Source organism: Helicoverpa zea, chromosome 4 (assembly GCF_022581195.2).
Source record: "Helicoverpa zea isolate HzStark_Cry1AcR chromosome 4, ilHelZeax1.1, whole genome shotgun sequence".
Lineage (NCBI taxonomy): Eukaryota > Metazoa > Arthropoda > Insecta > Lepidoptera > Noctuidae > Helicoverpa > Helicoverpa zea.
This window is the reverse complement of record NC_061455.1, coordinates 8,699,939-8,709,375: the sequence shown is the minus strand read 5'-3', so window position 1 is coordinate 8,709,375 and position 9,437 is coordinate 8,699,939. Positions and strand designations below refer to the sequence as shown.

General features: G+C 35.0%; 1 protein-coding gene across 1 annotated transcript in view; it reads left to right on the top strand.

Moving 5' to 3' along the window:
• The first annotated feature begins 2,205 nt into the window (after positions 1 to 2,205).
• Positions 2,206 to 9,437, top strand: part of LOC124629585 ((11Z)-hexadec-11-enoyl-CoA conjugase) — a 42,733-nt gene continuing 35,501 nt past the window's right edge. The window contains exon 1 of the mRNA XM_047163063.1: positions 2,206 to 2,469. The gene's annotated coding sequence lies outside the window, so the exon portion shown is untranslated. The remainder of the gene's footprint in view (positions 2,470 to 9,437) is intronic.

Genomic DNA, 9,437 nt, shown 5'->3' with positions numbered 1-9,437 from the left:
TTAACTTGTGTTATGGGTGCTAACACAACTGATAAACTAGCATGCATGTAGCTATATAGCTACATACATGCATATTTATAAATACATATCATAACACCCAGACCACGGCCAACAAGCATGCTCATCACACAAATGTCGACCGAACCGGGAATCGAACCCGGGACCTCAGATTCGGCGGTCCGGCATGATGACCATTGCGCCATCGAGGTCGTCGTAGGAAGGTAAAATAACAATATTTATTTATATCTGTATCACAGTATTCTGATTTGTTCACAAATGATTATTTTTCCAAGAACGCATTTATATCGTTCTTACACCAATTTTCGTTCTGCAAACGAAGATATCAATTGAATCCGAAAACTGAATATAAGTATGAGTTTTTCGTAGAAAGTAAAATACTCGGAAAATGTGTAAGTATGAGTGCTTTTTGCAAATAATTCATATAAGTTTGATCCGTAAATTCTTAACAACTGTATAAGAACTATGTTTCTAGTATTCAATGTCCAAAGGGAAAAACAAGACCTATCTATCCGCTCGCCAGTCACCAGGGTATATCTCATGAACCACATTGATAGACAGTTGTTCTCAGATGAACACATCAAAAAGTACTGAAAACCTGGAATAAAATAAATATTTTAGGGGCTGATGGGTGTGTGAGGGAGGGGGCCACATGTGCGTAATTAGGTACCTGTGCTCAGAATTTTGTTGCTGACGGCAAGTGTACGAAATCTGTATTTGGTATCAGGAAGCCCAATGATCGTTCTGTATAAAACTTTTTTCTCATTGCGCACTTTTTACTTCCCTGACGAGCGAGGCCGGAGAGAACTTCTTGCTGCCTTACTGGTAATCAATCTAATTGTTGGAACTTATGTTGATTAGTTAATTTGTGACTTTTGATCTAATGAGAGAGTATTTCTTCTGGTGGTACCTTTCTAATTAGTAAACTATTTAGTAATTTAGTAAACCTAGGGCCCATTGGTTAAGGGCTTATTACCTACACTTGACTAAATTCAGTCCACTAAATGATTCAGTCACTAAATTCAGACAAATGTAATCGCATTTAGGAAGGTAGGTTTCTTACTAAATAATTTAGAAACCTAATTAGACAATCCTTAGTAGGCTACTCAATTTAGTCAAGTATAATAAGCCCTTTAATCATCAGTTAACTTTTATCTGTGGAATGGATCTAGCGGTTTCACATATTTTCCGTACAAAAGCTGTCAAAACGTCAATCATATTCTTCAGATAAAAGTAATTTGGCGATTGAAAAATCGGCATTTAATTGTAAAACTCAATTGATAACCTCTTTCTTGACAAAAGTGAAAAACAATACTGGAGCCTAATATTTATTAATTTGTTATCATAACACATGACATGACCATGAGACACGATTTTCTGATTCAATGACAAGGACAAAATGTTGTATGACGATTGATTAAAAAAACAAAACAACATACATTAGGAACATCAAAGTTGATAATTAGACTACAGTATATATACAGGGCGCCAATGGATTTAAATATTCAGCTCAGCGAGAGCTTTCAAAAAATTTATGCAAAGCTACGTTCTTCATATGCGATTTGTCGTTCATAAACGTCAAATTCGCGCCGCGTATAGACGGCAATCCACACCAAATATAAAGTGTGTCAAACACGTGCGAGGAAAATTACGTAGCGCAAGTAGTGTTGAGCTAGCGAGCGATGAGCTAGCGAGCGACAGCCGGCAAGAGAGCGTCGCGCGTGGGTCGCGCCCCGCTGCCGCCACGATGACGCATCGCGCCGACACTGACGCAACTGACACCAGCTAAAACTACATGTCCCACAATAAAATAATTACTCCACAATTACATAGAAACGAAAAATACATTAATAAATCGAGCGAATTCCCCGAACGTGCTATATTGGTCTGATACCAATACCAGCGTGAAAAGTCAATAACTACACTTTGGCTATAAAATACAGCATTAACACAAACATAAAATAAATTAGAACGACAATACCTACAATGAGTTTGTCATGCACAATAGAAATCCTTCATACGGTTTGAGTTACATTAGCATACGTAACCAGCACAACGAAAATATCTCGAGAATTGTCGTCGGAATGATCGTCCGTGTTTATATCGTGGCGGAGACATACTAGTGGAGTAGGTAGTGCAGTGTTTGGACGGCCCCGACCCCATCCCATCCGTGGTGCTAAGCCACCAGTCCACCATAGAACGCCGCGCGCGCCGCCTGTATCGCACCACCACACCACGTGCCTATTGCCATACAATTGTGCGCCGATTGTGAAAACGTGAATTAACCTAGCTTTTCGTCGCGCGAAAATCACCAAGGTCGCTCTAGATTGCACACTCGTAATTTTTAGATAATATCTACTGGTGGTACTGAATCGCTCCAGGGACTTTTGTCTTCGATGCAGTTTTCTGTTCATAGTGAATGTAAATAATCGCAGCGACGCCACTTTTCAGGTAGTGTGTCAAGGTCATTATGCGTAGGTTTGTTTAAGTTAGTTTTAAGCTTATCTACTTTTGTAATTTTTCTTTATTTGCTCAACATTTTGCCGCCAATAAGTTATATTATTTTAGAAAAAAAGCTAACCTATAATGAACCAAGTTGTGCAAACAGCTACCGTTTAAAATGCCGTTGCGTTTTAGTTGCGGTTCGATTCCTAGTTATAAAAGCGATTAGCAATAGATATCAAAGTTGCGCTTTAGTAGGTAGTTGTTATCGGGAGATTATGTAGCTTATATCAGACGTGTGTTATGTATGTGTGGTTTCCACATGAATAGAACTTTGTATCGCAATAACTTAAGAATCGTTAATGTTAGTCGTTCGTTAACCGCCTTTGGTAAACAGACCCTGTTTGTTTGGTTGAATGTTTCACGTTGTGATTTATTCCAGTTAGTATTACTAATAAATTAGCTTATCTACATGAGTAATGTATAGTCGATATCACCAAAAGTGTGGCTTTTAATAGGAGGTGTGGGTATTGTGAAATTTTTGTTACAAATCCATTATGAGTTACTTGTTTTGCTTTAGATAAACATTATAACAAAAAAAAAAACAAGACCCTAAACGGTAGTATGGAATTGAGTACTGAGGGTACCTTCACAAAACATTCACACAATAAATATTCGTAGGTAATCCTCGAGTATGACGGCATAGTATGTAATAGTTATCTGATACAAGCCTCAAACACGACCAGTTTAACTAACGGCTGTTCGTAGGGCGTGACGCGTCCCAGGGCCATCGGATTCGTTAGAATTTACGCATAAGCATAGTTATTTGATAAGCTTTCTCTTTTCTGTCGTAACGCTCAGTTAACTGATTCTTGTGGGCGATACACTAGAAACTTGTTACTCTTACAAAACTATTCGATCTTTGGATTCTTGATGCGTTTTTTTTTGTTCTGCTATTTGGTACGCTGTGCCAAGAATATTTTGTTTTTGAAGAAGATCATTGAACGTTTTAGATTTATTGTAGAATAGAATTTACATACCTATGTAGTAGATTTCTCATATAGAGGAAATTGATTATTTGGAATAAAAGGGGAAACGCAATTGACAATTTTGAATTAGATTACTAAGTCAAATCGTCTGGTAATGATCACTGAGTGATTAACCAAAAATAAACACATTGACATAATTAGTCACCTCAATTACCTACTAGAAAATAAAAGTAGTGACCATACCATATGGAACTAACAATGCTAGTCATTGTATATGAAGCATACACATTAGAGTAATTGGTTATGCTAATGACATTTTCATTTTGTTCAGATTATTAATTAGAACATGTGTTTAATCAATTTTGTATCTAATTTAAATCACAAATCAGTCAAATTATGATCCCATGTATACATATATTAGATCTTTAATTGTTAATTTATCAATTAATTGTACGGTAATCTTTAACTAAGCAGCTCAAATGTCGGACTCAACAATAGTTTAGTAGCGTTTACCTTCTTCTGAATAAAACTAGCCTGTTGCCTTTCTCAATACATGAGCTATTTAACACAGAAATACTTTTTTCAAATTAGCATAGTGGTTTCAGATACTACAACACGTAACATACAAATAAACTCTCCAACGTTATAATATTAGTACGCATTCAATATGCTTGCATCTTTATCATTTAACTTTTATTTACCCGGATGTTTTATTTACATTCAGTTAAGTACTTGATCTATAATTACCTATTCTGAGAATAATATAAGGGAAAAATAATATCGGTTTGCATAGGCCCCAATATTGGTGAACAGATTTGCAAAATCTTTTGTTTTATCCAAGTACGGTAAGAAGTGCCCCCGGGATGCGGTTGAAAGACCTAAAACATTTAATTTATCCCATAGAACAAATATTCATCCGTATTTTTATCATCATCATCCTCATCCTCCTGCCTTTATCGCAATTTTTTTATTTTGGGTCATCCGCCTATTTCAGCAACTCAATATGTTAATCACACGTATCATAAAGATTTTTTTGTACATGGTTAACTGTAGATTATAAACTGTATTACGTATTTTGGTATAATATTTGATGCTTCTACTAATTAATGTGTGGTGTAGTACACTAATAACAACCATTATTTTAACGTAGTGTATGTATTATGATAACATCGCATCAACTGTACGAGAATAATTACTTATAGCAATATTGTTGCGAATAGAACGCGCTGTTGCCATGGCAACAGAAATATAGGATACGAACGTAAGTTTCATACAAAGGCTAGCTACCGAGTAAACTCGGTGACATCACTTTAGAAATTCATTACTGAAAGTGCTTTTATTTATTTTTGACGATGTAATTTTCCATAATCTCTAGATTGATACCAAGGTTACTGGAATCGAACATACAAATAAAATATTATCAACACGTTTCTTTAAATCTGCCTTTGGGTTTTACTTTCGAAGTTTTGCATACGTTTACGGTAAAATAACTTCATGATAGTTGAAATGTAGCCTCATCGATATGATGACACGTTTGAAACTACAGGCCACAGCTAGATGTTACACAATATTAAAATCAAAAGTTTACGTAGGTAATTTGAATAATTTGATCATTCTATCATGATTCCATAATGACTCATTTTAAAATATCGGGTGTTAACCGGCTTCTAACTATGAATGTAGGTAATGCTCGAGTTTATTACAGAGTAGCCATGAGCGATGTTTACCAAATTGACGTTGGTCACGCATCATTAACCTTTCAATAATATAGACAAGTGCTCTGTTTTTCTAGGACGTTTCAAATGTTCTAGAACTTTCGAATGTGGTCAGGAAAGCATTATGTTATATGATTTATGTTAATTAAATTGTTTGAACTGAGGTATAGTTATGTGACTGATTTTAACTGATGAAAAGATTACCATTTTGTTGAAGTCCATACGTAGTAGCTGTAAGTAGTTGTTAATTTATTTTAACAACTGCAGCTTGCTTACGAACCTATTTGGAGCTACAAGTGACTTACCAATACTTCAAGTGGATTAACAAAACACTACTACGCATTCTTGAGACGTCAAATTACTAACTTCAGAGTGCCAAAGTTATATTTTGTTAGAATAGGACAATAGCTAAAGCTCTCTCAGAGAAACATGTAAAAGGAAATATTAGTATGTGCCGATACTCATTTTCAACATGCATAGGCAGGTATTCCTGTAGGTTTCTATCCCCGACGAGAGCTTCAACCTACTTTTTATGCATGAAGTGCCCACAGACCATCTAAATGGCACATGACGTCACAATCCTGTCCTCATCGTTAAGTAATACTATTATAATACTTTCTCCCTCCCCAGTCGTTTCAGCTAGCTCGTTTCGTAGGCCTTGAACGAACGCATTAATATAAATATGACATAATCTAGTCAGTGATGTCATTCCTCAGAAGTTATTAGACATGACACACTAACGCATCTTACCAACACGTGAATGGATATATTTCATCTTTCAAAATCGATTCCTAAAATACTCGAAGCCGTATTACATAAATATGTATTTCAGTTTGTAAACATTCGCCAGCAATACAAAAAGAACATTTAAATATCAATGCGAGTGTGCATTCATATTTCGGTTCGTGACTGTTTCTTCGAATATTTAACGCATTGGAATTTCAAACTATTTCGATCTTAAAATATAGAGCATTTCAATCTAAAGTAGGTACTAGGTTTTAATAATACAATAAATCTTAGCAAACATAATTCAGTCTTACATGATTACGAAAGGAAAGAAAATTATCTTATCATTTGTTTTCCTACGTCCTCGAGGTTAATTTTCAAACAGTTATAATGTACTATAAACATAGTGTAATTTATAGGGGTATACATTACTAAATTTTATTATAGTTAACATTACTTCGCAGCCCATTCGAATGTAAAGCGCTTGTTGTCAAGTTGTCAAAATAAAATCTTTTATTGAGAGCGATGGATGTTTATACTCACTCAATTGTATACTTCGTGCATGTGTGTAGTATTGAGTCATGTATACTCACGTGTATCTGAGTAGCATAGAGACAGACTGGCTCACAATTACAGCCACACATCACATAAGGCCGAATAAATTAGGGAACATACAATTCAAATTATTTTGTCATCTTACTGTGCTACTTACTTCTGCCGCAAGTGTATTTTAATTCTGTTAATATGTTGTCGCGCTCGTACAAATAGTTTGGAGGTCGTTGACATATTTTTTTCTAGCTCCAATAAATATATCACAGGGATTTTTTGATGATGTTGAGAGAAGACGTCATATGATTGCTAAACGATTATAAGGGAATAGAAATCCGTAGCTTTTTCAGTTATCAAATGTATTAATAATTGTTCATTTGTCTATTGAATTAAACTTGAAATCAAACAACCAACAAAACATTCCTATTGTAGGCTCCAGGGCGGAGTAAGCGCGCGCAAACATCGCCTAGGGAACTCGCTCCCTGATTATTACTTGTTTGTTCCATTGAATATTCTTGAGCAAATGCTCTGCAGCCATATTTTAGAATGCATTTATGTAATGTGCAAATACTGTTTATTGAGAAAATGTGGCAAACACACCCAAGCGTCAGGGAATAACCTAATGGTTGAGATTTCCTCACGAAGTTTTCCTCCAGATTCGTAATTTGTTGAAGTTGTTTCCTTGTCTTTTTGATTCTGAAAATCTTTGGTATTATGTATATTTAATAATACAGTATTATACATAGTCTACTTTATGTCTCACTGACATGACATCACCTCGACTGTTTTCCCCCTAATGGATAGATTTCCTATGCTACCTCGAGAGGCTTATAATATATTGGTAATATTTTATAAATTGAACTTTCCTGCAAAGTAATTGTGTACCAAAAATTATTAAATTAGGTGCAGTACCAAAAATGAGTTTTTTATCAGAGAAACAATGACTGCCTCTTTTATTATTTTCCTAAAATAAACATACATAACTCCTATTCCCGCTCTGGTGTCGTCATCTACGGAATAGATGAAACCTAAACTCCTTCTGAGTGTTAGGTATCAAGTTTCTATTTATCCCTACTTAAATGATGACGTCACGTAAAAAGAAAATAGCTCAGTAAGTAGGTAGGAATATAAATTATTATGAACTGTGGCATAGATACGGTTCCCCTTGTTTCAAATACCGCGTACAAACACCAATCAATTTGTGCGCAAACACAATATTACACTTTGAATTGAATGGTAAAAGAGACCACTCCAATTCATAATCGATTTTTTGTGACTCTTTGATGACTTTTCAAGTTTCGAAAAGTTCATGTTTCACCTGACTACCCTGATTAAAAAAAAAACGGTCCAGCGGAAGTCACGTACGGTACGTTCCGCATGTACATTTTTAAAGATATGATAGATTCTACGGTCTAAATCGATATTAAGTCCTGTGACTAGTTTTTCGACATAATTTCAAACTTTTTTCATTCACGTGACGCAGTTCATATATAAAATCCAAACTGTTTTTATGGAAGAAACACACGAAAGGCTGTTTAACCATCGCGTCATAGCACGACTAACTGATAATCTCAAAGTAAGTAGAATTAGTTAAATATTAAAGAACTGACAAAGAACACTGACGAAAACTTTGTAGTAACATTTTTTACACGCCTAAAATATAGTTCATTTTACTTAACTTTATTTTAACTCTAGAGGAAAAAAACTTTTATTTTGTTTTTCAGTTAACAACAAACTAAAAATTATTTAAATTATCTGAATTCTTCGTTTACTGAATAAGTAAGTATTCCTAAGGGAATCTGTCTTCTTTGCATCTTCGCTGAGATTCTCTGTGAAAATATGTATTTGGATGTTAAATAGTTTGAAGGTGAGATATCTTACGACAGGATGCACTGACTAGGTTAATACTGCATAGTTTTCACTGTACCTACCTACTATTATATCATTTTTGTCGTGTTCCATTTTCTAAGAAGTGTAGTGAGTGGAAGATTTTCTAGCCTCCTTACTTTTTATGCTTTATTGGAATTTAACAATCTTGTTATTTTACTCTTTGTTAACTAATGGGTGAGACAGGTCAATGTTTTTATTTTGTGATACCAATAAAATTTACTATACCTACCTATCTATACCTTATCAAAGATTTCAATTCTATCTTTTCTCATATCTAAATGTATCATAAAACCTCATTTTGATTGTATGCACGTGCAAGATAGTTACTTAAAGAGAAAACAAATCCTGTTGCTGGTAAAAACAATGTACCTAGGTACTTAATGTATATAGATTCTAGTAACTGGTTAACACAAACATTACTTGAACATAGGCACTTCAACCCCGACAGTTTGGTTTATTATTATTATGAGGGTCATTTACGAATACAAACAAGAATAAGAAGGGTAGAAGCAGGTACCTACTATACGTCAGTTTCACTTAGGTACCTATCACGCTATTCGAGGGTAGTCAATTTATCAATACGACTACCCTACGTTATTGAGAATGTTGGCATAAGGCGAGATTCGGCCGGCGACACGTTGCGGTTCTGTGATGTCCACAAATGTTTCTTCTGATCTACTCGCTCTAGCAAACCGTTACAAATTGTGTGAAAACATTGCTAAAATGTCCGCAGCATATTGTAACTTTTCTGCGCTATAATATCTACATACATGGCCTCACCCTCACCGAACGCCAAGGTACACTAAACCTATGAATGATGAATGTTACGTGAATTTAATGTGCGCACTTTTGGTCGAAACTCGTCATAAGATTTTACGAGAACCTTTCAGGTAAATGTAGATGCGTAGTTATCCTGTGACTCATTTGAATTTAGTCAAAAACATTAATATCGATAGTGTTATCAGATGTCAGACACATATCAAACATTTTAAAGGACTTGAAGAATGAAACGAAAATCCTACCTAACGATTTTTTCATGTGAAGTTACATTCAAACAAGTACCCAAAAAAAATATTTAATGATGTATGGGGCATTTAATTTCAGCAGC